Source organism: Ascaphus truei, chromosome 15 (genome assembly GCF_040206685.1).
Source record: "Ascaphus truei isolate aAscTru1 chromosome 15, aAscTru1.hap1, whole genome shotgun sequence".
Classification (NCBI taxonomy): Eukaryota; Metazoa; Chordata; class Amphibia; order Anura; family Ascaphidae; genus Ascaphus; species Ascaphus truei.
Window position 1 is genome coordinate 45,902,255 of NC_134497.1, and position 27,414 is coordinate 45,929,668.

The following is a 27,414-nucleotide window of genomic DNA, read 5'->3' on the forward strand; positions in this document are numbered from 1 at the left end:
AGTATATTTAATATGTATTGGAGAAGTGGGGGTATATTGTATATGTATTGGGGGAGGTGAGGGTATATTGTATATGTATTGGGGTGGTGGGGGTATATTTGATATGTATTGGAGAGGTGGGGGTATATTTTATATGTATTGGGGGAGGTGAGGGTATATTGTATATGTATTGGGGTGGTGGGGGTATATTTGATATGTATTGGGGTGGTGGGGGTATATTTGATATGTATTGGGGTTGTGGGGGTATATTTTATATGTATTGGGGTCTAGGGGTATATTTTATATGTATTGGGGTGGTGGGGGTATATTTATGTAGCCCTTGTACCCCCTGGGTTTAGAAACTACCTGTGCTGCTGTCACCTGTTGGGCTACCAGGAGGCCTGAGCCTCTGCCACTGGGAGTCTGGGTGTAAGGAATCCACAACTGAGTTTACTGGTTGCCTTGCCTTGCAGACCTGGGCAGTCTTGGAGCAATCCCCCTGGTATCTACAGCAGCTGTGCAAGCTATTTACTGCAGCTACAGCCTGTGCTCTCTCATTGGAAGAATGCTCTTACACTCCCCCTCCTGGGATTGGCACCGCTGGCTTTTATATACTGCATTCACACAATGCTTCTCTGCCGAGCATATTTGTAGACGGACGTTCACAGAGGTACACAATTGGAGGCTTTTATAAGGTGGAATTATAATAAGGCTTTATTGTGCCTTTTCCTTTTCATCAGGAAATCATCCAAACACAGGGGGGGGAACAAAGCTTAATTCACTTGGGAGTATTTCTAGTGAAATCCCATGCAATTCACAACTCCTAGTTAAGCAGGTCTCCCAGCCCAAAACACATAGCATGACATAAGCAGATATAAGAAGTCTCTTTAGAATGAAAGTCTTATCTATTAGCTGCTGTAGAGTAAGGCTAAGGCCCCAGTCTCTCCGCTGTAACGCGCGCCCGCGCTTTTGGCGGCGCGTTCAGCCGATTCCCCGGTCTGCAGCTCACTGCAGGAGGAGAGACCGGGGGGGGCGTGGTGGAGGAGTGATGGGGGCGCGGCCATGACGTCACCCGGCAGGTTCGCCCTCATTGGCTGAACCGCCGGGGGGCGTGCCTAATCGCTCGACGCGAGGTCCTGCTCTCAATTCTATTGAGAGCAGGAAAAGCTCTCGCGCGAGCGCTGCGGCCCCCCCTCGCAGCGGGCCCCGCGCCATTGCGGGGAGGGCTCTCGTGCACGCTGCGTCTGCCACAGCGGACGCTGTAGTAGGCAGCGGGGGCAAGGCATAAGCTTCTCTGCTCTCCTGGAACCGCACCCGTGCGTGCACAGAAAATCAGCATCCAGGTTTAGATGTCTTATTTGGTGTCTTGCAATCAGCTCTGCTGTTTCTTCTTGACAGAGCTCAAGACATGTGGTGTCTCCAAAGGTCAGCTCTCATTCAGAGCTAGGGAGAGTCACTTCCTGTCTCAAAGGCAGGCTTTTTCTACCACCTCTAATCAAGCAGGTGGTGTTAGTTAATTTGCTACCAGCAGTTTAACCACCACACTGCTGGATTAGAGGCACATTTGTGAACAGGGATAAGTCCCCTGTTACATACCTCCCCTGTTTGTGGGAAGCTCGGGCTTACCACGGCCAAAGCCCATCCTTCCACTCTCATTCGAGATCTATCTATGACTTGAATGAGAGTGGATGGAGGAAGAGAACCCTCTGTCCCGCTGGGATTGGAGCCCTTTCTCCAGTTTATTTTTGTCTCTTCCCGAAGGTGCTTGAGATCAGCACTCCTCAGTCGCTCGAGGAGGACTTTTTCCACGTAAAGTCTTTTTATCGCGTGCGCGGTCATGAGATTTCTGTTGCGTCGGGCACTCCTCTTTTTGTAGACAAAGTGTATGGCAACAGTTGTAGAGCAGTTAGGACTAGCCCTTAGAGTTTTCTGCTCTTGAAGCGGTCTTTCTGCAGTTTCTCCACACCACGGAGTCGCCAGTTCAGCTTCTTTGGGACTGAGTTGCACCTCCACCTCCTTTTCCAGAGAACGTCCTATTTTTTCAGCTTCCTCAGCTAAGGATTCTTCTGGCTTTGATTCTGCACTCCTACCTCTGTTTGTTGCCTGTTGGGCAGCTGTAGGTCTGGCTAGTGCTTTCTTAGGTGGCTCAAACTTCGTAATTTTGTTTTGAAGTTGCGTGGAGTCCCCTACTCTCACTGTACCCTTGTCCTCACGGGCATTAGTTACTGTGGGATACTGGTGCTTGGGCAGAGCCAATACCTTTTTCCGTATTGGAGGAATCTGTAAGTTACTGGCCTGCAGAGTCTCAACCTGTTTGAGTGCGTCTTGCAAGTCTCTTCTCAGGGAATCTATCTGCGCACTTTGCTTCCTCTGAGTCTGTATCAGAGTCTCCTTCATATTCTGGAGCTCTGTAATTTTTGTCGTCAAGGTTGCCGCTGTGTCTGTTTTCTCCTTGGTGTACTGACTCAAGGGAATGGAAGAGTCTCTCTGTCTCTCCAGCTCTTGCTCCAGTTTCGGAGCCTTCTCACGCTCCCTCTCATACAGAGTCACCTGGTATCGAAGCTCTGCTTCCAATGATGCTCTGAAGATATGCAGCGTGGCCTTTAGCTCCTCATACTGCTCTGTGGGGACGTACTGGGTATTCAGATGTTCCTGCAGCGCTTGTACCTCTTTAGCAGCCTTCAGTTTTTCTTCCTGTAGCGTTTGCTGCTTCTCCTCAGCATACTGGAGGTGTGTACGCAGACCTTGCAGTTGGTTCTGCAGTCGGTGCTCTGCTTCAAACTTTTCCTTGACTTCTTCTGTCAACTGAAAATTTTCTTCTTTCAGTTTTAAGTTTTCTCTTTTTAATCTTGAATTTTCTCTTTTTTCAGTCTCTGTATTCTTCAGGGCTTCTTTGCAGTCCTCCTTCCATTTACGCACATCTGCTTTGAGAATGACACTCTCCTGGCGTGAAACTTCCTTCTCTAGGTTGAGGGTCTGAAGCTCCTTCTGAGAGACTTTGAGATCTGTATCAAGATTACCAATAGTTTTTTTTAGCAATGTCCAGCTCCTCAGTGAGACTGTGTAGTTCCTTTCTGGAAACTTCCAGGTCTGTGCGGCAGCTGTTGGTCTCATTATGTGAGGCATCAAGTGCTCTGCGGAGTGTCTGAACCTCTTTCTGAGATACGTCCACTTCTATCCGGACACTGTTGACCTCCTGTTGTGAGGCATTCAGCTCTATACGAAGAGTGTGAACCTCTTGCTGAAAGACTGTCATCTGCTTCAGTGCCTCCTCATACTTCCGCTTTAGCGTAGCCACCATTTTATCAGATTGGCTCTGCTTTTTATCCATGGCGGAAATAGTAGCCTTTGCAGTATCTAGCTCAGTCTTGAGATCCTCCAATTCTGTCCTGGCTAAAGAGTAAATTGTGAGCACATCTTTTTGTAGCCTCACGTTATTTTTATTTAGCTCTGTGTAACCATCTTCCTTTTGTTTCAATTGTTTACAGAGCATATCACAGTCATGCCTGGCATTTTTCAGGGCATCTTCAGGGCTGGTCAAGGGATCGTCACTCACTGGTTCCGGCTCCACTTCCCTGGGATGGTTGGTTGAGGGTTCCTCACTGTTGGCACCGGACAGACACTTCTTTGGGGTACACGACTTCTGCCTTGGGCCCTCTGGATATTCGGTTACCCGCGGGATGAATTCTCCATTTTCTCTAGGCTGCAGGGCAACTCGGTCCCCCTTTTCCTCCACAGGATTTGCGGACGTGTCTGTTCCTTCCACGGTAAGTGCAGAACTGCTTTTCTTTTTCTGCCTTTTTGATTTGGATGACACGTCCCTTCAGGGATATTGGGGTCTCCATCTTCATTTGAAATTTTAGCAGCTTCATTATAGACGCCAGGCTTTTCTTGCAGTTGCTTTAGCTGACAGAAATATTCGGTGATCTGCTGCTCCCGCTCTGTCTCCTGCTGATCATATTCGTCATCAAAGGGAGCGGTCTTTCTGTTCGTGCTGAGTTCTGGCACCCCCACCATTCTTGGGGTGTTTTGTGGGTGTGACTTGGTTTGGGTTCCCCGTAAAGATGTCTTCCTCTTTATTGGACTGGAAGGGCCACTCTTCCGTGGGGTAGGGTTCATTACAGGAACGCTGCATCTTGTCCTCCTTGTTTAGGCTATCATGTGTAATTTTCTTCCTGACCTCAGGAGGCGCTATTGCAGCTGTTGCCACTGTATTTGCTAGAACCCCCAATGGTGGTAGTCCTACAGATGGGCATATTTTGCTTGTAGAGGTCGTAGCTCTCACAGGCATCTCTGTAGACTTTTCTTTTTTGGGTAATTTTTTTTTTCAATATCAGCAGTCTGTGCATGCATTTTCTCTTATCAGGTATACAAGATGTGCAGTTGCTAGGTAAAAAAGTCTATTTGCTATACACCATTTACTTGCTAGGTGCAATCCCTCCGCTTCAGCAACAGAATTTGGTTTTCTGCCTGAGTTCAGTAATTTTCAGTCTCATCTTTGGGTATTATGGCATTCACACTTCACACTTTGGGTGTCTGTTTTGCTCCCAAGATAATAGGCATACTTTTTTACTTGCAGAAAAAAAAAACATTCTTTGCAGTGGACTCAACACTCCGCAATTGGCTTTGAAAAACCTTTTCCTTTATAGGGCAATTTTACACTCAGCATTTGTTTGCTAAAAATTCCCCTGCTTCAGCACAGTCTTGTATCAATTTTCACACTTTTCTGCATATACTCCATTCACAGCTGGTAGCCCTATGCGGTGTGGCAACCTTTATTTGCAAAATCAGTACCACTCGTGGGTCACCATCTGTATTCACTGCTTCAGCGAAACTTTTGAAAACAACAAACATCTATCCCTTTTAAGGGCTGACTCACTTCTTGAACCCTGACTATGGCTGGAAGGCAAAACCCATATTTCAATGACCATATTACGCTTTGTGATAGACAAATAAAGTTTTAGCTGCTTCAGCAGTCTCTCTCCTCTTGGGATTGGGGCAAAGAGTCCATCTGTGGTTTTGTAAGTTTCAATGCAGTGTAAATTTCAGTGGTGTGTCCCTTTAACTCTGATCTCTGCTGCATGAGGTTGTTTTTTTTTTTTGTTTTTTTTCTCAGACTGTTTGTAGGCAAAAAGCATTAAAAAAAATTCACATAAAAATCTCCGGTCCTTTCTAACTACAAGGACACCTCTTGTCCCACCTCGGACACCAAATGTAGACGGACGTTCACAGAGGTACACAATTGGAGGCTTTTATAAGGTGAAATTATAATAATGCTTTATTGTGCCTTTTCCTTTTCATCAGGAAATCATCCAAACACAGGGGGGGGGGAACAAAGCTTAATTCACTTGGGAGTATTTCTAGGGAAATCCCATGCAATTCACAACTCCTAGTTAAGCAGGTCTCCCAGCCCAAAACACATAGCATGACATAAGCAGATATAAGAAGTCTCTTTAGAATGAAAGTCTTATCTATTAGCTGCTGTAGAGTAAGCTTCTCTGCTCTCCTGGAACCGCACCCGTGCACAGAAAATCAGCATCCAGGTTTAGAAGTCTTATTTGGTGTCTTGCAATCAGCTCTGCTGTTTCTTCTTGACAGAGCTCAAGACATGTGGTGTCTCCAAAGGTCAGCTCTCATTCAGAGCTAGGGAGAGTCACTTCCTGTCTTAAAGGCAGGCTTTTTCTACCACCTCTAATCAAGCAGGTGGTGTTAGTTAATTTGCTACCAGCAGTTTAACCACCACACTGCTGGATTAGAGGCACATTTGTGAACAGGGATAAGTCCCCTGTTACAATATTCCTTCCTGGATGTCTCCTATGTTCTGCCACAAGCCCTGGCTTGTTATCTCTTGTTTCTTATCCTTGTTTCTGTTCTAGTTCGTTGTACTAGTTCCAGTTTCCTCCAGGCCTGCTGCTACTTGGCTGAGGCCTGTGTTTCCTGGTTCCTGGGGCCTGCTGCTCTCTCTCCATTGCAGAGGTCGTGTCCTGGTTCCTGTGCTGAAGCGGAGGATCTCCAGCGTTTACTTCAGCTCCCTGTTTCCTGAGGCCTGCTGCCCTTCCCTTAGCAGAGGCCTGTCTACTAGTCCTGAGGTCTGTAGCTCCCTCTCCTCGCACAGGCCCGTTCTAGGAACCCTGCGCAGAAGCATTGGTTTACCAGTGCTGCCTGCCGGTGTGCCCACTCCGGTCTGCCTACCCCTTCCTGAGACCGGTACCATGGGCCATGTTCGCCGCACGCGCAGAACCCGCTCCCGCCCTGCAACTATTACGCTGAAGTGGGACCTAGTTGACTTCCTGTTACCAAAACTCCGCTTGGATAACGTTTACCCTGATGTCTCCTATCCTGACCCTGGCTCCTCCACTGACTACGCTGCTCTCTCCAGTCCCGTCCCTGCTATGTACGACTATGAACTGCGCAATCCGGATCCGACTACGTGGTCTCAGGTCGGGGATTATACAACCCTGTCATTGGAGAGGGGGTTTGGCCTTGTATTAAAGGGGTTACACCCCATTTGGCCACCCCCTGCTCTCACCTGAGAAGCGAGGGGTTAACTGGAATGATTCCCAGTACTGTAGTTATGCCCCTGCTTCAGCACCAACAGTGTATCCCCCGGTAAATATGTATTGTTCCCATTCCAGTGTCTGCACCAACACATACACTGGGATCGATGTGGGAGGGAAAGGGTTAATAGTTAAGGAGTGATTATAGCCCTTTGTTCCATTTTCCCGCCTTTGCAGGCTCCATTTTGCAGCTCCCCATAGGTCGCCGTTGCAGCTCCATACGATCCTATGGGGAAACTGGCGATTTGGGCCCATTTTCATCAGAAGACCTGCAGGTGGCGCCCGAGAGGAGGTGCGGCGGTTCCCCACTGTAAGTCAATGAAGCCATTCATTTCAATGGGGATTCCTCGACGCCGACCTCCAGGAACGGGTTGGCAGCCATCCAAAACGCAGACCGCAGAAGCGGATACATTGTCTAAAAAAGAGAATTGATCACATTAGGTCAAGTTCAATCACAATTGGCGTGGGAAACTTAGATTCTAGGGCACCCAGGAATAACATTCTTTTTGACCCTAGACCCTCAGAACCCCCACACTCGACCATCACCGGGTCCGAGAGTGAAGGACCCCCATAAAGGTTCGCGCTCGCCACGAGGGTCGCGCCTTTGACTCTTATGGGAGCGGAGGTCCCATTGAATCCTATGGCGGCGCCGGCCCATGCATTCCCTATGGAGGCGCCGGCCATATTGATTATAATGGAGGAAAGCCGCGTCGCTTTGAAACGGCCAAGTCCGAAAGTGTGAAAAGTGTAAGCCTATATCTCCGGTTCTGTGAGTACCAGAGGGCTGGGATTTTGGTCGCAGGTAGTCACTATTCCAACATGACTGCATGGCCATTTCCAGCCCTCTCCGATCAACCAGATGGAGTATGGGCAAATGTGAAAATTGTGATTTCCCCATTGACTTCAATGGCGGAGTTGCTCCATTGAAAGCCTATAGCGGTGGAGCCCATTGATTTCAATGGGAGAGTGAAACGCAGAGATTTCTTTTAGCTTATAGCGGAGAATCCTGCATTAAAGTTAATAGGGGATCTTAACTTGTTTTTTGTATCTCCGGTTCTGGGGGTCGTGGAAGGCTGATATTTGGCCACTATGGCAAAGGTCCTCTGGCATGAGGACCTGTCAAATTTCAGCCCGCTCAGACCCACAGAACGGATTATTTTAATATGTGTAGATATTAAAGAATGTTTTGTATTTTTGGTCCAGGGTAAAAGCCCGGGGAGGCTAGGGCCACTATGGTATGTTAATGCTCAGGGGGTTACAAGTGGTCTACAATAAACCCCCTGATCAAAGGCTCCCCCACCCTGCTTGTGTATGCTAGCACAAAGGAAAGCAGGACTTGGGTACTTTATGATAAGTGTTGTGTTTCACACCTTGGGACAAAGGTTTCCTGTCCCAAGCAGACTTTCAGACGCTGGTCTTGTGGGAGGGGGCTAGGGAAATAAGCCCCTGATTTGAATAATATCCACCCAGTGGGCAGGTATTACTTTGCCTCTCAAGTGAGGTGGCAAGGAGGGATTGGGTGCAGATAATTGTCCTCCAATGACTTGCTCTCAATGCCAGGGTATAGGACTGAAACTCCATATAAACGAGTGTAAGCTCTATGCCCAGTGTCTTTCATGCTTTTTCATGATGTCTTCATCTGAACCTGTATTGCTGAATGAATTGCCAATCCTGTACCTGATTGCTTCATTGTCCAAACCCCTGAAGTAAGTGTCCATATTTTGTCTGTTTTTTGTATCATTCTGTGTGTTCTCCTTCTTTAAGGAATAAACTATATTTATTAATTTATTATCTAAGTCGTGTTCAATTCAACCCAGATATTTTGGTGTATTATAGCCTATCACTAGCTACTGTGACAAACCCCACCTCAGCCCTGCGGTCCGGTCCTGGTTTGTGGCGAGCACAACCGTGACAGTATGCTCGGCTCCACAATCTCGGACCGCCCTGTGGTGAGGGTTGGTATGTTTCTATCTGAAATCCTGTCCCGGCCTGCGGACCAGTTCCAGTTGGAAAAACAGTACCTGTACGAAAGACTGCCCCCGCCTAAAAGTCAGTTCATGTTTGAAGGTTTAACCCCTTCTCAAAGACAGCTTCGTAAAGAAATTCTTACCACGTCCCAGCGCCTTCAAGAATCAAAACAAACCCTGGCCTCCCATCTTCATACCCTAAACTGGGACACTGCAGATCCTAGGGTACTGGTTCAAGCTCAAGATACGATCCATAAACTGTCCCAAGATTTGGACGATTCCATAAGAGTACAGGACCCTCTCCTCGCTGACTACGCTCTTTCTAATCACTTCCCCTGTACTGCAGTCCTGTTGCTAAACCTGTGGGGGTACCTCCCTCTCGAAAAATTACCAAACTGTCCCACTATCACTGCCCCCTAAGGCCGGGGCCATAGAGGCTTCAGGAGAGCGGAGGCGCGCTAACGCTGAGGCTCGCCTGCTTAAGTCAGCGCGATTCCACGGACGAGCCAGCGTGCGCGAAGGGAGCCGGGGGGGGAGGTGCTTGGAGGCGGGGCAGAGCCGGGGGGGAGGTGGTTGGAGGCGGGGCAGTGACGTCGCTGGCTCAATCGCCTGCGACGCATTGACGTCAACGTCACGGCACCAACGTCACGGCGCCGTGACGTTGACGCTGCTTCAGGCTGATTGGATGTTTTCAGCCGACAGCGCGCTGAAAAACAGCTTGGCGCTCGGCTGAAAATTCCAAAGCCTCCGCACGCCTGCGGACGCTCGCGTGAGCCCCCTCTCAAGGCATCCTCATTGAGGATGCAGGGATCAGCGCTGAGCGTCCGCACGGCTCAGTGCGGCCTGTCCTTCTATGGATTCGGCCTAAGGTAGAAGCTGCCACGGTCTCTAGCCCTGCTTGCACCTCCCGTTACTTAGACCACAAGGATATGTCGGTCTTAACCCCTGCTAGTCAGGCCTATGAGTTCCCCACCGTAAATCCCTGCATCCCCCAGGTCAGTGAGTCTCTCCTAGCACCAGAGAATGAACACTGGTTGTCCTCTCTTTCTAACTCAGAATTTCTAAGCTCTGTCCCCGAGGTTATTTCTGTTTTAACCCCTGCTAGTCTGCTCTGTGAGGTCCCCATTATTAACCCTTGTATTCCGCAGACTAATGTTAGGTCCCTAGAGCCAGAGGCTGAGCCCCTTATGACCCCACTTTCAGAGGCTAGCTTCTCTTTTTCTGATTCGCAGGCACAGCTTGACTTAACCCTTGAGGTTTTTCCTGTATTAACCCCTGCTGGTCAGTCCTATGAGCCTCCTTTGGTAATTCCCTGTTGTACGCCAGCCAAGTACACGTCTTTGGCTCCAGAGGAGGAACTCCTTGTGTCCCCAATTTCAGAGGCAAATCTCCCTCTTTTTGACTCTTTTTGACTTTCTTTTTGGCAAATCTCACTCTTTTTGACTATCTGCATTGACCCCGGTAAATCCTTGCTGCCCCCAGGCTAATGCGGCCTTTCTAGCATCAGAGAATGAATCCCCAAGTCTGACAGCAGACGTTGCACTGAATGACTCCCCTAAGGTTGCGCCGTACTTGGATATTCTTTGCTATAATCCACCTGCTTCAGCTCAGGTTTCTGCTGCCGTGTCCCCTGAAACTTCTGCTAAAATACTGATTCCAGTTACATTTATTCAGGAACCGGGTTTTCCCCTAAGCCTGTTCGCAGAATCCCCACTCCCAGGTATTTTGCTGACCCTATCTGTCACTCAGAGAGCTGAGATCCCTGCTTCAGCGCGTAGACCCCTTGTTATGGAATCTGTAGTCGCTTCTGATTTTCCAGACATTCCTTCTCAAGTACCCACTTCAGAGACCAGCACAGTTGTGGTTGCCCCCCTGGTACTGTCTGTGTTCTCCTCTTCTCAAACCCTAGGGTTGAAAGCGTACAGTGGTCATTATGCCCCTCCTGGGGTTCATGTTGTTGAGTTCCCAGGAATGTTTGCTGACACACTGCTTCCACTCAAAAGTGACGCTTTTTCATATGTGCTAGCTACAAACCAGTACACAGTTTTCCCCCTATCTGAAATTTTCCTTGTCGGTCCCGCCACTCTGAGAGGTAAAATCCTTCCTTCAGATTCGGAATCTCTTTCCATACAGTCCGTCCTTGCTTTTGGTCCCCCTGATGCCTCTGCCCAGCAAACCCTCCAGAGATAAGTGTATCTGTCTCACCCCCTTAGTACAGTCACAGACCACCCTGCCTACATTACAAATTCAGGTGTTTAAATCTGTGCTATTTTGTTTTCTCTCCCTTGCTAAACCTCAGTCCTTTAGCACTGCATCTAAATGTGCTCCAACAACCGTTGGGTTACTCGGGGCTAAAATCAAAACTCCTGTGTTAAAGGGTACCTCCTCACACATGTCCAGCAAACCTAGAAGTTCCGTGATTGATTCTAAGTCACTTTCCACAGTATCTGATTTTCTCACTAGTCAAACTCAGACACCCACTTCACGGACTAGCAGTTCCGTTATCAGAATTTTTCGCACTAGTAAACATACCTATTTCTAATTTTGTCATGATAAATACTCCAGTTGTTAGGGCCCTTGCAGTTTTGGATAAGACTCTTTTTTCTTCTGAGGTTTCTGCTATTAAGAGTTTCCCCGGTACCGACTTATCGCTTATTGACTCTCTAACTCCTACCATTACTTCCCAAGTGCCCGTCACTGATCCCCAGGCACCAGCTCCAGACACTAGTTCTCCTCCTACCAGTGTCCCTGCAGTGCAGGATGTCCTTGTTACAGATTCTGAGCCTCCAGCTTCAGACACTAGCCCCCCTCCCTCCGCTTCCCCTGCACTGCCTGATTCGCAAGTTCCAGATAGTAAAGCTCCAGAGCCTATTCCCACGACAAGTACAATGCCATGGAGTTCATGGCAGCACGTAGTCCGCCACATGCGGTTGTTCAAATCTCTGCAAGTACCTGTATACCTTCCCCGGACTCTGGTGCCATATCTGAAGTAACCCTTGTCGCGCTCCAAATTCCCGGTGCGGGAAGGTAGTTTCTTTTCACGGACCGTTCTGTGGCCCCTGAAGTACCCCAGAATGACTTTAACTATGGGGGTTCTCTCCCTATTGTCTCTAGAACTCTACACGCTGCCTTGGACTCTGTGATCTCCACTTCCCAGACAATACTAACTCTCACTAAGGGTTCTACTGTAATTAGGAGCTCCACTACTAGCTTCTCTGCCTCTGCGAACCCATGTTAATCCCTCTCGGAACCTTCTGTTGCGCCTGTTATTTCCTCTGTGTTGGAGATACTCAGTACGTACCCCAAGATTTCGGTCCCTAAGCCTAGTTTACTGCTTGCCTTGTCATCTTCTATACCAGGGGTGGGGAACGTCCGGCCCGCGGGCCGTGTAAGGCCCTCGAAATCATTTGGTTCGGCCCCCCGGGAAGCAAGCCTGCAAGAATGGTTTAAAAAAAATTTAAAAAAATAAAAACTCCCCCTCTCCTGATTGGCTGTCCGTGCTGTCACTCTGCCAAGATTTTTTTTTTGGCCCGCATTTTTCTGTGTAGGCTGCAAGCCGGGCCTCCCCTTCCCTCAGCACTGCCCCCTCCCTTCTCTCCTCCAGTAATGCCGGCTCCTTAGGCTCCGCCCCTCCCTTTAGGCTCCGCCCCTCCCTTTAGGCTCCGCCCCTGCCAGTCTCTCAGCAGCACTGGCTACCTATGCAGCTGCAGCAGCCCATCCACGGGCCCCAGGTAACCCACATGCCCCTGTAATGGGTATTCCCCCCCCCAATCGCAGATTTAGTGTGGGGTGAAGGAGAACATACAATGTTACTCGGGTGTGGTGCGTTACCTGTTGGCTCGCAGGAGGGCTGAGCTTCCGCCACGGGGAACCTGGGGCAATTATACTAGGGGTAACCACTTACTCAATTCAGCGCCTCCACCTGCGATGGCTCCCACCAGAGGGGGAGTGGTTCCTCGCAGGACAATCAATAATAACATACACGGTGAGCTAAAATAACTAAGGACTTTACTAACATGCAAACAACATATATCACTACAATACAATAATATAACCTGTGTCCCTCTCTAGAGGAGACACCTACTGCGTCGCGCAGGACGCTTCCCCAACACCAGGTGATCCCACCCAGTGTCCCGAGAATCCCACCCAATGTCCCGCACTCTTGGAGAGAACGTGGGTGACTGCGCAGTCACAGTTACACTAAGGGGCCCGTTGGTGCACTTATGACTGTATGGTACCTGCCGAGCACTCCGGTACTCGGATCAGCAACTGGCTTCGCAAAGGGTCAGACGTGTGATGAATCCGTCTGATCCTCCAACCGAACTCCTTTGTACGCAGACCGCCAGGGCGGTCTCCCTCTGGAATAGTCTCTGCGGACCCCAACGTGGGTCCGAACCGCTTTACAGGAACCGCAGCGTCCGCTGAGTCCCTAACTAACACTTGGTACTAACGTGACAGGAACCCTAACCTAGGGCCTGTCCCTGTGGTACCGCAACCTAAAGTGGCTTTGGGGAAAACTCCTAGAGGCCTACCGGGGTTAATAACCTGCCCCACTCCCCTAACTCTTCCCAGCCTTGACTGTACTTACTAAGACCTAACGAGTCCCAGTGCCTACAGCAGCAAGCTGTAGCTCACTGGATGCTGCAGCCAACATGCTGCGCAACAAGGTGCCTGCCTGTCAGACCTCACAGCACTAACAGCCGTGACTCTGACAAGGCAGCACTCTACACTAAGGGCAGCGTCCCTATCTGGGGCCTCCCTAAGCACTTACCCACTAAGCTAGTGGGGAGTTGGGGCCTACCTGGGGTGTGGGTACCTATGTGGGGCAGGAGCTGCACTCGCTCCCCGCACCCTTCCTTCCCTCACAGCTCCCTGACTCCAACTCTCTGTAACCTTTCTTTCCCAGCTCCCACTAATGTAAGTGGCAGGGTCCCTAACCTGAGGGCTGCCCCTGGCAACACTCACCTTATTGGGGAGCTGAGCTATCTCGGGCCCTGGGGGTGCTGGCCTAGTACAGGGAGTCCCTGACTCCTGTACCCTACCTCCTTCCCTTGGCTGCTCCGGTCTCTGACTCACTAGTGTGCTCCAACTCACAAAAACCCTGTCTGCACACAACATTGTTGCAACTCTGCAGCATGAGAATCTGCCAGCTCTATTGGCTTCAATGCTGAATGTGACCAGGGTGAAAGTGCATTCCCTAGAGGCTGCTGGGAATTGTAGTTCTTGGTACAGCTCTTTTCTATGGGGACCGCGTGCGCGACCTTTACTGCGCATGGGTGAAGCTCGCCATCCCTTTCCCCCACTGCCACAGGGGTAAGACAGGGGCAAAGGAAGATCAGGGGAACCGGGGGTGACCCCCTTACACCCCCTTATACCTCCTCCCAGACACCTTACCCACCCCAAGGGGGGAGAGGCCTTATTTTTGTGTGTGTTTGCAGAGGTGGGCTTAGTGTGTGTGCGTGTGTCTGTCACTGTGTGTGTGTCAATGTCACTGTGTGTGTGTATCAATGTCACTGTGTGTGTGTCTGGCACTGTCACTGTGTGTGTCTGGCACTGTCACTATATGTGTGTATGTCTGGCACTGTCACTGTGTGTGTGTGTGTGTGACTGTCACTGTGTGTCTCTGTCTGTCTGTGTGTGTGTCACTGTCACTGTGTGTGTGTGTCACTGTAACTCTGTGTGTGTCACTGTCTCTGTGTGTGTGTGTGTGTGTCACTGTCTCTATGTGTGTGTCTCACTGTCTCTGTAGGTCTCACTGTCTGTGTGTCTCACAGTTTGTGTGTCTCACTGTCTGTGTGTCTCACTGTCTGTGTGTCTCACTGTCTGTGTGTCTCATTGTCTGTGTGTCTCACTGTCTGTGTCTCACTGTCTGTGTGTCTCACTGTCTCTCTGTGTGTGTGTCACTGTGTGTGTCACTGTCTGTGTGTGTGTCTCTGTGTGTGTGTGTCACGGTCACTCTGTTTGTGTCTCACTGTCTGTGTGTGGCAGCAGCCGCCTGAGGTGATGAAGGACCTGAGTATCACCAGGGCGGTGCGGGTAAGCAGCGCTCCGGGTGGGAGAGGGTATAAGAGGAGTGGGGCTTGGGGGATGGAGGGGGTATAAGAGGCTTGGGGGATAGAAGAACGAGTCTGCGGAGGGAGAGACACCTCACTACCGTCTCTCCTCCTCCCACACCGGGCAGCAGCTGCGGAGAAGGGCACCTGCCCCGCAGTGCCGCAGTGTAAGATGAGAGGGAGCTATGCAGGGCCCTGACGGGAAGGGCAGGAGGGCCCTGGGACACCACCAGGCCTGACACCTAATCCCAGCATCATTGGTCTCCTTGACTTCAATACATGTTGTATGATTAACTTTTGCAGACACCCCCTCCCCCAATGATCTGTGCCCCATAAAATGACTCAGTGTGATCTAAGCTGTCAGACCGTCCCTCATGCATCTCAAATTGCCACTTCTTGCAGCTGATTGTCATTCATGTTTAGAGAGTGTCTGAGAGTGAGTGTATGAGTGAGAGGGTCTGAGTGTGAGTATGAGTGAGAGGGTCTGAGAGTGAGTGTATGAGTGAGAGGGTCTGAGAGTTTGTGATTTCCCCCCCCCCTGCTCCAATTTGTGTGCGTGTGTGTGTGTGTGAGTGTGAGAGAGAATACAGACACCAACCCACAGTCAGTCATAGTCACCCACCACCCAAGTGTCAGTCAGTCAGTCACCCAAGTGTCAGTCAGTCAGTCACCCAAGTGTCAGTCAGTCAGTCACCCAAGTGTCAGTCAGTCAGTCACCCAAGTGTCAGTCAGTCAGTCACCCAAGTGTCAGTCAGTCAGTCACCCAAGTGTCAGTCAGTCAGTCACCCAAGTGTAAGTCAGTCAGTCACCCAAGTGTCAGTCAGTCACCCACCCAAGTGTCAGTCAGTCACCCACCCAAGTGTCAGTCAGTCACCCACCCAAGTGTCATTCAGTCAGTCAGTCACCCAAGTGTCAGTGGGGGTCCAGGACACTGGGACACTGGTGCCGAGCACCCGATTATTGTGGGCACTGTATGGTTGGGTTATTATTGGGCGGAGAGGCCAAGGGCCTGTACAAGGGGATATTGGTGCCCTTGCACCCAATGTATGTTTTGTTATGCATAGAGCTGTTGATTCTCTATATTATGATACTGTGTGTTATGTTACTGATCTCTATAGTAAACCCTTTTAGCCATAACCTTTGGTGTGGGCTGTTCACTGTATGGATTTTCCTATGTGAGGGCCATTCTACACTCCTAGAATCTCACATAGGTGGAGGCGCTGATTGAAGCAACGTTCCAGAGAGCACCCCAGGTTCCCATCAGCGGAGGCTCAGGCCTCCTGTGAACCTGCAGGTATACGCACCACACCTGGTAACATATAGGTTCCCCCTCACATGCACTCTATCTGCGATTTGGGGGGGTGGGGGGGGAATACCCGTTAAATGTATTCGGGGGCGTGGGGGTATTTTTTATATTTATTGGGGAGGTCGCAACTTTTACCATTGTGTCCAGTATTTTTGGACAAGCCACCCTAGCACCCACACCTGGCAACCCTAGCTGTGCGCCGCCACGTGATCGCGTTTCGGCATTGGAAGACAACATTCTTGTCTTCACCGCCAGCGTACGCGTCACAGCGCTTTGCGCGCCCACACACAGCCACTGGGGCCTGCCCCATAGAGGGTTGCGCTGTGTGGTGCGCACACCATAGCACGCTCTGCCTTGACCACCAGGGACTCAGCCTAAGGTCGAGTCCATAGAAGGACAGGCCGCGCTGAGCTGTGCTGACGCTCCGCGCTGAGCCCCTGCATCCTCCATGAGGATGTCTTTAGAGGGGGCTCACGCGAGCGTCCGCAGGCGTGCTGAGGCGCTGGGATTTTCAGCCGACAGCCAAACTGTTTTTCAGAGCGCTGTCGGCTGAAAACATCCAATCAGCGAGGAGCAGCGTCAACGTCACGGCGTCGTGACGTTGGCGCCGTGACGTCGGTGCATTGCGGGCGATTGGCCCAGCGACGTCACTGCCCCGCCTCCTTCAGTTACCCCCGCCTCCCGATCGCGTCAGCGCGGTCCAGCACTGACAACCCCTCTATGGCCCCAGCCTAAGCCACGCCCTGGCAGGATCACTCTCTAAGCCACGCCCCCGGCAGGAACAGTCTCATGGTGTTTCTTCCCCTTTAACATTAACCCCTCTGCTGCTGGTTATTATTATTGCTGTGATTGGCTGCTGGTCACGTGGTCGCTCTAGACCGGAGGCGCATGGGCAGCAGGAAGCAATCCCTTCTCAGCCGGGCAGAGAGCAGCAGCAGCAGCAGCAGCGTCTCCCCCACATGCAGCAGCTGGGAGGGGCCGGGAGAGTCAGGCAGGATCCCCCCTCTGCGGTGAGTGTCCGCGCGCCGCCGCCTGTATAGCTGCCCCGCCCCCTGAGCCTCTCCTGCGCTAACCAATGAGCGAGCCCCGCTGCTGCAGGGGAAGAACCCCACACATTGTAACTCAGGGAACCTCCGTTACCGGAGCGCGCGCCTGTATAGATGCCCCGCCCCCTCCAGCAGGGACTGAGGCGGGGGCTCAAACACGCCCCCTGAGCCTCTCCTGCGCTAACCAATGTTATTCCTGGTGGGAGAGGGAGGGGGGATATAGTAGTAGGGGTTACATCCCTGAAAGGAAGCGTGCCATGTTATCTATATAGTTATAGCAGAGGGGGCTCTGTGTGAGGGACCAGTGGGGGGGCTCTGTGTGAGGGACCAGTGGGGGGGCTCTGTGTGAGGGACCAGTGGGGGGGCTCTGTGTGAGGGACCAGTGGGGGGGCTCTGTGTGAGGGGGGGCTCTGTGTGAGGGGGGGGCTCTGTGTGAGGAAGTAGGGGGGGCTCTGTGTGAGGGAGCGGGGGGGGGCTCTGTGTGAGGGGGGGGCTCTGTGTGAGGAAGTAGGGGGGGCTCTGTGTGAGGAAGTAGGGGGGGCTCTGTGTGAGGGAGCAGGGGGGGCTCTGTGTGAGGGAGCAGGGGGGGCTCTGTGTGAGGGAGCGGGGGGGGGGCTCTGTGTGAGGGAGCGGGGGGGGGGCTCTGTGTGAGGGAGCGGGGGGGGGGCTCTGTGTGAGGGAGCAGGGGGGGGCTCTGTGTGAGGGAGCAGGGGGGGGCTGTGTGAGGGAGCAGGGGGGGGGGCTGTGTGAGGGAGCAGGGGGGGCTCTGTGTGAGGAAGCGGGGGGGGGCTCTGTGTGAGGAAGCGGGGGGGGGCTCTGTGTGAGGGAGCAGGGGGGGCTCTGTGTGAGGGAGCGGGGGGGGCTCTGTGTGAGGGAGCGGGGGGGCTCTGTGTGAGGGAGCGGGGGGGGCTCTGTGTGAGGAAGCAGGGGGGGTCTGTGTGAGGGAGCAGGGGGGGGCTCTGTGTGAGGGAGCAGGGGGGGGCTGTGTGAGGGAGCGGGGGGGGGCTCTGTGTGAGGAAGCGGGGGGGGGCTCTGTGTGAGGGAGCAGGGGGGGGCTCTGTGTGAGGGGGGGGGCTCTGTGTGATGTGAGGGGGGGGCTCTGTGTGAGGGGGGGGGCTCTGTGTGAGGGGAGGGGCTCTGTGTGAGGGGGAGGGGGCTCTGTGTGAGGAAGCAGGGGGGGGGCTCTGTGTGAGGAAGCAGGGGGGGGCTCTGTGTGAGGAAGCAGGGGGGGGCTCTGTGTGAGGAAGCAGGGGGGGGCTCTGTGTGAGGAAGCAGGGGGGGCTCTGTGTGAGGAAGCAGGGGGGGGCTCTGTGTGAGGAAGCAGGGGGGGGCTCTGTGTGAGGAAGCAGGGGGGGGCTCTGTGTGAGGAAGCAGGGGGGGCTCTGTGTGAGGGAGCAGGGGGGGGCTCTGTGTGAGGGTGCGGGGGGGGGGCTCTGTGTGAGGGGGAGCTCTGTGTGAGGAAGCCGGGGGAGGGCTCTGTGTGAAGGAGCAGGGGGGCTCTGTGTGAGGAAGCAGGGGGGGGGCTCTGTGTGAGGGAGCAGGGGGGGGGGCTCTGTGTGAGGGGGGGCTCTGTGTGAGGGGGGGATCTGTGTGAGGGAGCAGGGGGGCTCTGTGTGAGGGAGCAGGGGGGCTCTGTGTGGGGGAGCAGGGGGGCTCTGTGTGGGGGGCCAGAGGGGCTCTGTGTGGGGGGGCAGGAGGGGCTCTGTGTGAGGGAGCAGGGGGGCTCTGTGTGAGGGAGCAGGGGGGGCTCTGTGTGAGGGAGCAGAGGGGGCTCTGTGTGAGGGAGCAGAGGGGGCTCTGTGTGAGGGAGCAGGGGGGGCTCTGTGTGAGGGAGCAGGGGGGGCTCTGTGTGAGGGAGCAGGGGGGGCTCTGTGTGAGGGAGCAGGGGGGGCTCTGTGTGAGGGAGCGGGGGGGCTCTGTGTGAGGGAGCGGGGGGGCTCTGTGTGAGGGAGCAGGGGGGGCTGTGTGAGGAGGGGGGGCTGTGTGAGGAGGGGGGGCTGTGTGAGGAGGGGGGGCTGTGTGAGGAGGGGGGGCTGTGTGAGGAGGGGGGGCTGTGTGAGGAGGGGGGCTCTGTGAGGAGGGGGGCTCTGTGTGAGGGAGCAGGGAGGCGGCTCTGTGAGGAGGGGCGGCGGCTCTGTGAGGAGGGGGGGGCGGCTCTGTGAGTGGGGGGGCGGCTCTGTGAGTGGGGGGGCGGCTCTGTGAGTGGGGGGGCGGCTCTGTGAGGAGGGGGGGGACGGCTCTGTGAGTGGGGGGGCGGCTCTGTGAGGAGGGGGGGACGGCTCTGTGAGGAGGGGGGGGCGGCTCTGTGAGGAGGGGGGGGCGGCTCTGTGAGGAGGGGGGGGCGGCTCTGTGAGGAGGGGGGGGGGCGGCTCTGTGAGGAGGGGGGGGGGCGGCTCTGTGAGGAGGGGGGGGGGCGGCTCTGTGAGGAGGGGGGGGGGCGGCTCTGTGAGGAGGGGGGGGGGCGGCTCTGTGAGGAGGGGGGGGGGCGGCTCTGTGAGGAGAGGGGGGCGGCTCTGTGAGGAGAGGGGGGCGGCTCTGTGAGGAGGGGGGGGGGCGGCTCTGTGAGGAGGGGGGGGGCGGCTCTGTGAGGAGGGGGGGGGCGGCTCTGTGAGGAGGGGGGGGGCGGCTCTGTGAGGAGGGGGGGGCGGCTCTGTGAGGAGGGGGGGCGGCTCTGTGAGGAGGGGGGGGCGGCTCTGTGAGGAGGGGGGGGGGCGGCTCTGTGAGGAGGGGGGGGGGCGGCTCTGTGAGGAGGGGGGGGGGGCGGCTCTGTGAGGAGGGGGGGGGGGCGGCTCTGTGAGGAGGGGGGGGGCGGCTCTGTGAGGAGGGGGGGGGCGGCTCTGTGAGGAGGGGGGGGGCGGCTCTGTGAGGGGGGGGGGGGGGCGGCTCTGTGAGGGGGGGGGGGGGGCGGCTCTGTGAGGAGGGGGGGGGGCGGCTCTGTGAGGAGGGGGGGGGGCGGCTCTGTGAGGAGGGGGGGGGGGCGGCTCTGTGAGGAGGGGGGGGGGGCGGCTCTGTGAGGAGGGGGGGGGGCGGCTCTGTGAGGAGGGGGGGGGGCGGCTCTGTGAGGAGGGGGGGGGGCGGCTCTGTGAGGAGGGGGGGGGCGGCTCTGTGAGGAGGGGGGGGGCGGCTCTGTGAGGAGGGGGGGGGGCGGCTCTGTGAGGAGGGGGGGGCGGCTCTGTGAGGAGGGGGGGGGGCGGCTCTGTGAGGAGGGGGGGGGGCGGCTCTGTGAGGAGGGGGGGGGGGGCGGCTCTGTGAGGAGGGGGGGGGGGGCGGCTCTGTGAGGAGGGGGGGGGGCGGCTCTGTGAGGAGGGGGGGGGCGGCTCTGTGAGGAGGGGGGGGGCGGCTCTGTGAGGAGGGGGGGGGCGGCTCTGTGAGGAGGGGGGGGGCGGCTCTGTGAGGAGGGGGGGGGGCGGCTCTGTGAGGAGGGGGGGGGGGCGGCTCTGTGAGGAGGGGGGGGGCGGCTCTGTGAGGAGGGGGGGGGCGGCTCTGTGAGGAGGGGGGGGGGCGGCTCTGTGAGGAGGGGGGGGGCGGCTCTGTGAGGAGGGGGGGGGCGGCTCTGTGAGGAGGGGGGGGGCGGCTCTGTGAGGAGGGGGGGGCGGCTCTGTGAGGAGGGGGGGGGGGGCTCTGTAAGGAGGGGGGGTGGCTCTGTGTGAGGAGGGGGGGCCTCTGTGTGAGGAGGGGGGCTTTTTGTGAAGGGGGGTGGTGTGAGGTGTGGGGGTCTCTGTGAGGGAGCAGGGGGGGTCTCTGTGAGGGAGCGGGGGGGTCTCTGTGAGGGAGCAGGGGGGGTCTCTGTGAGGGAGCGGGGGGGGTCTCTGTGAGGGAGCGGGGGAGGTCTCTGTGAGGGAGCAGGGGGGGTCTCTGTGAGGGAGCAGGGGGGGCTCTGTGAGGGAGCGGGGGGGGGCTCTGTGTGAGGAGGGGGGTTCTGTGTGAGATGGGGGGCTCTGTGAGGTAGCAGGGGGGGGGATCTGTGAGGGAGCGAGGGGGGAGCAGGGGGGGACTCTAAAGGAGCAGGGGGGCTCTGTGAGGGAGCACGGGGGGGCTCTCTCTGTTAGGGGGGGCTCTGTAAGGGAGCAGGGGGGATCTGTGTGAGTGGGGGGGCTCTGTGTGAGTGGGGGCGGTTCTGTGAGGTGGGGGGGCTCTGTGTGAGGTGGGGGGGGCTCTGTGTGAGGTGGGGGGGCTCTGTGTGAGTGGGGGGGGGGCTCTGTGTGAGTGGGGGGGGGCTCTGTGAGTGGGGCGGGGCTCTGTGTGAGTGGGGGGGCTCTGTGTGAGTGGGGGGGCTCTGTGGTGGGGGTGCTCTGTGTGTGGGAGCAGGGGGGGCTCTGTGCGAGGGAGCAGGGGGGGCTCTGTGCGAGGGAGCAGGGATGGGGGCTCTGTGCGAGGGAGCAGGGATGGGGGGCTCTGTGCGAGGGAGCAGGGATGGGGGGCTCTGTGCGAGGGAGCAGGGATGGGGGGCTCTGCGAGGGAGCAGGGATGGGGGGCTCTGTGCGAGGGAGTAGGGGTGGGGGGCTCTGTGTGAGGGTGCAGGGATGGGGTTCTCTGTGCGAGGGAGTAGGGGTGGGGGGCTCTGTGTGAGGGTGCAGGGGGGGGGAAGAAGAAGAAGACCATGTGTGAGGGAGCAGGGGGCTACTTGTAATTAAGAACAGCAAAGAGAGAGCACTCAGAGGTAACTTAGCAAAATAATGTATTGAAACAGACACAAAAATTACCGTACTTATTACTTACATTATTTATGGGACTAGCACCAGGCCTTTCTGGATATCTACATTGGAGTGCTTGCTGCTTTTACACACATACACACACTCACACTCACTCACACTCACTCACACACTCTCACACACTCTCACACTCTCACACACTCTCACACACTCTCACACTCTCTCACACTCTCTCACACTCTCTCACACTCTCTCACACTCTCTCACACTCTCTCACACTCTCACACACTCTCACACACTCTCACACACTCTCACACACTCTCACACACTCTCACACACTCACACTCACTCTCACTCACACACTCTGTCACAATGACACCAACTTTTATCAACACATTTATATTTCTGGGTACTTGATTGAACAGAACAAGTTGCAAAATAAATTGTGATTTATTTCCTTAATAGACAAACACACGACATCTGCAGAATACACTTAAAACAACACTCACTGGGATAAAGGAATGAAATAAATTGTCCTTGGAACGAAAGAAATTGTCCTTTGCTTGCCAGTGCAAGACATGCAATCTTGGTTTTAAAAGTTCTGTGGTTATGTTGTTGTTAACCCCTTCACTCCTGGACTGGTTGCTACTGTGCTGGAACAAAGTCTTGCATCTTTACATCATGGATCAAAATTCAGGAATCACACTGGGAATACCTGGGGAGCCACAGTTATAGACTGCCCAAAGCTATCTTTAACATGTGGATCCAATCCCCTCGTGGGAACAAAAAAACCCGACGAATTGCCAAGTTACCCACAGTTCATAAGACCGGTCAAAAGGGCTGTCCGGTGGGCAGGGCGCATGGGTCAGGTTGATGCCCATGCCACTTAGCATACCTGGGCTACACCCATAACTTGGGGCCACTGTGTCTGATTTCTGACTCAGAGGTGTCACTAGCCTGACATCTGCTGTGCATCAGTATGCCAGTATTGTATACATTATGTGTCTCTGGGTCTTTTCATAACTGACACTCTTTTAGACAGGGGGACTCTAAATCTGTGAGAGCCTTTTGAGGCTCCGTCATAAAAATACATACAGCCCATTGAAATGCCGGTTTCTATACTGCCATCGTGTGTCGGTTAGAGGGTATGGCAAGCAATGCATTTTGTCTTTTCACATGGCAGCCAGGGATTGGCTTGTAAATGGGGGACAAAAAACGACTGGGACAGGGCAACCACCGTAATGCATAGCAAATTTGGTATTAACCCCTTCCTCCCCCACTCAAGACGCATGGACTGCCCTGACCACCCTGTCCGGTGGCTGGGCTGGGCTGACCTGCCAGCTCTTGAAGTTAGTAAGTCCTGAGGGCTGTCCTGGCGGGAAAGGCCATCAGCATTACCATGCTCACTTCCCTTCTTGTGCTGGATGGTGAAGTTCCTCTCCTGTAAGGCAAGACTCCAGCGCAAAAGTTTAGCATTTTCCCCTGACACCCTCTGTAACCAACTCAAAGGATTGTGGTCAGTTATTACCGTGAAATGTCTGCCATACAAATAAGGCTGTAACTTCTTTAGAGCCCAAACTATGGCCAGACACTCTCTCAATGGTGGCATATGCCACCTCTCTGGGCAGCAGCTTGCGGCTTAGATATACTACTGGGTGCTCATCGCCCTCCTCCCCCACTTGGCTGAGTACAGCCCCAATGCCAAAGTCTGAGGCATCAGTCTGCACCAGGAACTTTTTTGCATAGTCTGGAGCGGCAAATATAGGAGCGCTAGCTAGTGCAGTCTTTAATGCCTGAAACGAGACCTCACAGGCTGGAGACCAGACTACCAGCACAGACTGTCGCTTCTGGGTCAAGTCAGTCAGGGGTTTGGCAATGGCGCTATACTGAGGGACAAACTTTCTGTAGTAGCCTGCGGTGCCTAGGAAAGCCATGACTTGCTTCTTGGTTTTGGGAACGGGCCACTGCACTATAGCATCCACCTTAGCTGGTTCTGGCTTAAGATGCCCGCCACCCACCCTGTGCCCTAGGTACAGTACTTCGGCCATCCCTACTAAGCACTTGGTGGGTTTCAACATGAGTCCCGCTTCCCTAATCCTGGCTAGCACCGCCGCTACATGCACTAAGTGTGAGTCCCACGAATTACTAAAGACAGCAATGTCGTCCAGGTATGCCCTTGCAAACCCTTGCATACCCTCTAGCAAGCGATTGACCAGGCGTTGAAAGGTAGCCGGTGCATTTTTCATGCCGAATGGCATCACTAGAAATTCATAGAGGCCACTTGGGGTAATAAATGCAGACTTCTCTCTAGCCTCCAGGGTCAAAGGGATCTGCCAGTACCCTTTACTGAGATCCATAGTCGTCAGATACCTTGCCCCCGCGAGTTCATCTAACAACTCATCCATGCGGGGCAGGGGGTAGGCATCTGACACTGTGCCCGCATTGAGCTGCCGGTAGTCCACACAGAACCGGGTTGTTCCGTCCTTCTTAGGCACCAGGACTACCGGACAAGCCCATGGGCTCTGGGATGGTACAATTACCACTAGGGCCAGCATCTCTTCTACCTCCCTCTCTATACTGCCCTTCACCTCTGCTGACACTCTATAAGCGTGCTTATGCAGAGGTCTCAGATCCCCTGTCAGCACTGGGTGTTCTGCAATGTGTGTCTTCCCTGGCTTGTCTGAGAACAGAGCCCTATACTTCTCTAGCATAGCCCTGGCATCTGCTCTCTGCCTGACACTCAGCTGAGACCCTATCTTCACCTGCTCTACGGTACCTCCCTGCCTAGCCTCCCCCAGGAGATCAAGCAGAGCATTGCTCGCCGGATCCTCCATCGGTGGGCTGCAAATGGCCAGCACTGACGCCACACTCAGTGCTATGTACTCCTTCAGCATGTTGATGTGAAAAGTCTTATTTCTCCCTGTCTCAGCATCTACCTGTACAACATAGTTGCACTCGTTCATCTTTTGCAGTACCGGATATGGTCCCGACCAGACAGCCATTAATTTGTTCTCCCGAATGGGCTTGAGAACAAGTACCTGCTGTCCTGGGATGAACTCTCTGCTACGGGCATTCTGATCATACTAAGTCTTCTGCTTGGTCTGAGCAGCCCTAAGGTTGTCCTGTGCCAACCCCATGAGCATCTCTAACCGATCTCTGAGATCTATCACATTCTGAAGCACAGAAGCATCAGTAGTGGTAGTCTCCCCTTCCAGAGGTCCCCGTACCCTGCGACCATATAGCAGTTCAAAGGGAGAGAATATGTAAAATAAGGGGAATAAACCCTGTGTTGTCTGGTGCTCCACAATGTGCACGTGACTAGTGGTATAAGGAAATGCAACTTCTGGTATATATAGCTATAAAGATGACAATACTGCTGCAGATAATGTAATAAATGGTTGAGAGTCTTAAAGGAAGAACGTAAAACAGACTAATAACCTGGGTGGGGGGGCTAGTGTACAGGAACTAGATAGACAGGCGGAGAAGCAACCGTGGATGCCCCTCTCCTGTACTCACGGGAAACTAGAACCTGCTGCCCTTACCCGACCTGGTGTCTTCACTGTTCGTTCCGTTTGCTTGCCAGTCCCAGCTCTGTGAACCTTGCGCACGTGCGTGACGTCACCGCAGGAAATGAACAATTTCTTCTGGGACAGACCCGGCGTGTCCTGCGCTCTGGTGCTTCTCACAACCCCAAGGGGCGGCCCCAGTATGGCACGCTGGAAAGGAGTCACGGCTCCTCAATGCAGCAGGGATTGCCTGCGTGCTCCAGCCAAATTGGTAACAGGAAAATGGTGAAAAAGGGCGGTCACTGCATATGCAGTGACCACCCTTTTTCAAAGGGAGAGAAGCCTGTAGATTCTTGCGGTACCTCTCGGTAGGCAAACAGCACGTGCTGCAGGTGAATCTCCCAGTCTTTTCCCTCTGCCTCTATAAATGTTCGCAGGATCTATTCAGGCTACCATTGAACCTCTCACATAGTCCGTTGGTTTGGCGGTGGTAAGGGGTTGTGCGCTGGTGCTTCACCCCGCACGCATCCCAGAGACACTGGAGCAATTCACTCATGAACTGCGACCCCTGATCGGTTAGGATCTCACTAGGGAAACCTACCCTAGAAAAAATGGCTAACAGAGCTTTAGCTACTGCCCTAGCATCAACACTGGCAAGCGCTACCGCCTCAGGGTACCGTGGTAAAATCCACCACCGTGAGAATGTAGCACTTTCCTGACCAGCTGGGAACCATGAGGGGTCCCACGAGGTCCATAGCTACCCGCTGAAAGGGTTCCCCTATTACCGGTAACGGGTTTAGGGGTGCTTTCACACGGTCTCCCGCCTCACCTACTCGCTAGCAGGCGTCACAGGATCGGCAGAACTCTGCTGCCTCACTGGATGCCCCCGGCCAATAGTAACGCTGCAACAGCCGGGCTCGCGTCCTACGACCCCCTGATGCCCCGCTAGTGGAATGGAGTGGGCTACCCGCAACAACTGCTGCCTATACTCCCGGGGTACCACTAGCTGTCTCTTCCCCGTCCATACCTCATCTAACCCGGTGGTCCCTTGCTCTCTATATAGGAGCTTGCGGTGCCACAAGAAGTAATCAGACCCCTTGCTTGGCTTAGACTCGGACGCCCACAGTCTCATGCCCTCCAAGCTGGGATCAGATCGCACCGCATCCCTAAACTGGGCACCTAACTCTGGCCATCCCCGGTCACATCTGAGTTAGGGGGACAGGGAACAGGTACAGGGAATAGTAAGTCAGTGTCAGAAAGCGACTGAGTCTGGCTTACCTGTCTGGTCTCTGCAGAGACTACTGGAACTGTAGGTCCCAAATGCAGGGGGACAGGGGCTGATTCTGCTGCGATCCTTGCGGACTGGCTCCTGGCTCCTCACAGGTAACGTGTCCTAGGTCGTTACCCAGCAAGACTCAGCATCTAACCCAGGCAAAACCCCCACCTCCCTCATGCCACATCCAGCACCCCAGTCCAAAAAGACCCGGGCAACCTGGAGTGACCGCAGTCCTCCGTCTGGCATTGGCACTTGCATCCCGGTGCCCGGGAGCAAATCCTCTGGCCGCACCATATCAGGGCGAATCAGAGTCACGGTGGCACTGGAGTCTAGCAAGCTGTCCGCCTGCCGGTCTCCAATGGTCACCTTCCGCAGATGCTTCTGCCGGACATCGTTGGGCTGCATCCCTACTGGATCAACCTGATGTCCCCCGCTCTCCGCTGCTGGTCCCGAGGTGGCAAGTGCAGTCTCTCCCCTGGGCATCTCTCTGTGGGCTGGTTCCACGGCTGTACTTGGCTCCTCTGTTTGTGCCAGTCGCACACGGGTGACCGGCCTCGCAGCTGGTGAGCGTTGCCCCTGATGGTGTCCCTTGTCCTGGTTCGGACAATCTGGCCTGAGATGTCCAACTTTATTGCAGGAATAACACCGCCTCTCATGCTTGAACTCTGCAGCCTTGGGTGAGGTGTTTGCTGCCGCAGGCTGGTGTGTTCACGGAGGGGTAGTCTTAGTGCCCTGGGCCGCAGGGCCCGCTCCTTTGGGTGTTAAAGGGTCCTTCATTGCAACTCGGCTGGCCACATACTCATCTGCCATTCTCGCTGCATCCTCATAGGTCTGAGGTTTATGGTCATAGACCCATCCCCTCACATCTGTGGGAAGCTGCTGCAGCAGCTGTTCTTGAAAGGATAAGTCCAGCAGGGTATGGAATGTTGTAACCCCATTCCCCTCCACCCACTGAGTCCTGTGCAAAGCCATCCTACCGGCATAGGTGCTGTATGACTCTCCGGGGAGTACTACCCCCGTCCGGAACATGCCCCTGTAAGATTCTGGGGTCAGGGCATACTGGGTTAGTAGC

The 27,414-nt window shown here is 54.5% G+C and overlaps 2 protein-coding genes across 2 annotated transcripts in view; one reads left to right on the plus strand and one right to left on the minus strand.

Annotated features, from left to right (window-relative positions):
* LOC142466893 (uncharacterized) overlaps window positions 1-27,414 on the minus strand; it is a 659,285-nt gene that overhangs the window by 541,775 nt on the left and 90,096 nt on the right.
* Window positions 16,728-27,414, plus strand: part of LOC142466900 (uncharacterized) — a 36,509-nt gene continuing 25,822 nt past the window's right edge. The window contains 1 exon segment of the mRNA XM_075572495.1: window positions 16,728-16,872. The gene's annotated coding sequence lies outside the window, so the exon portion shown is untranslated.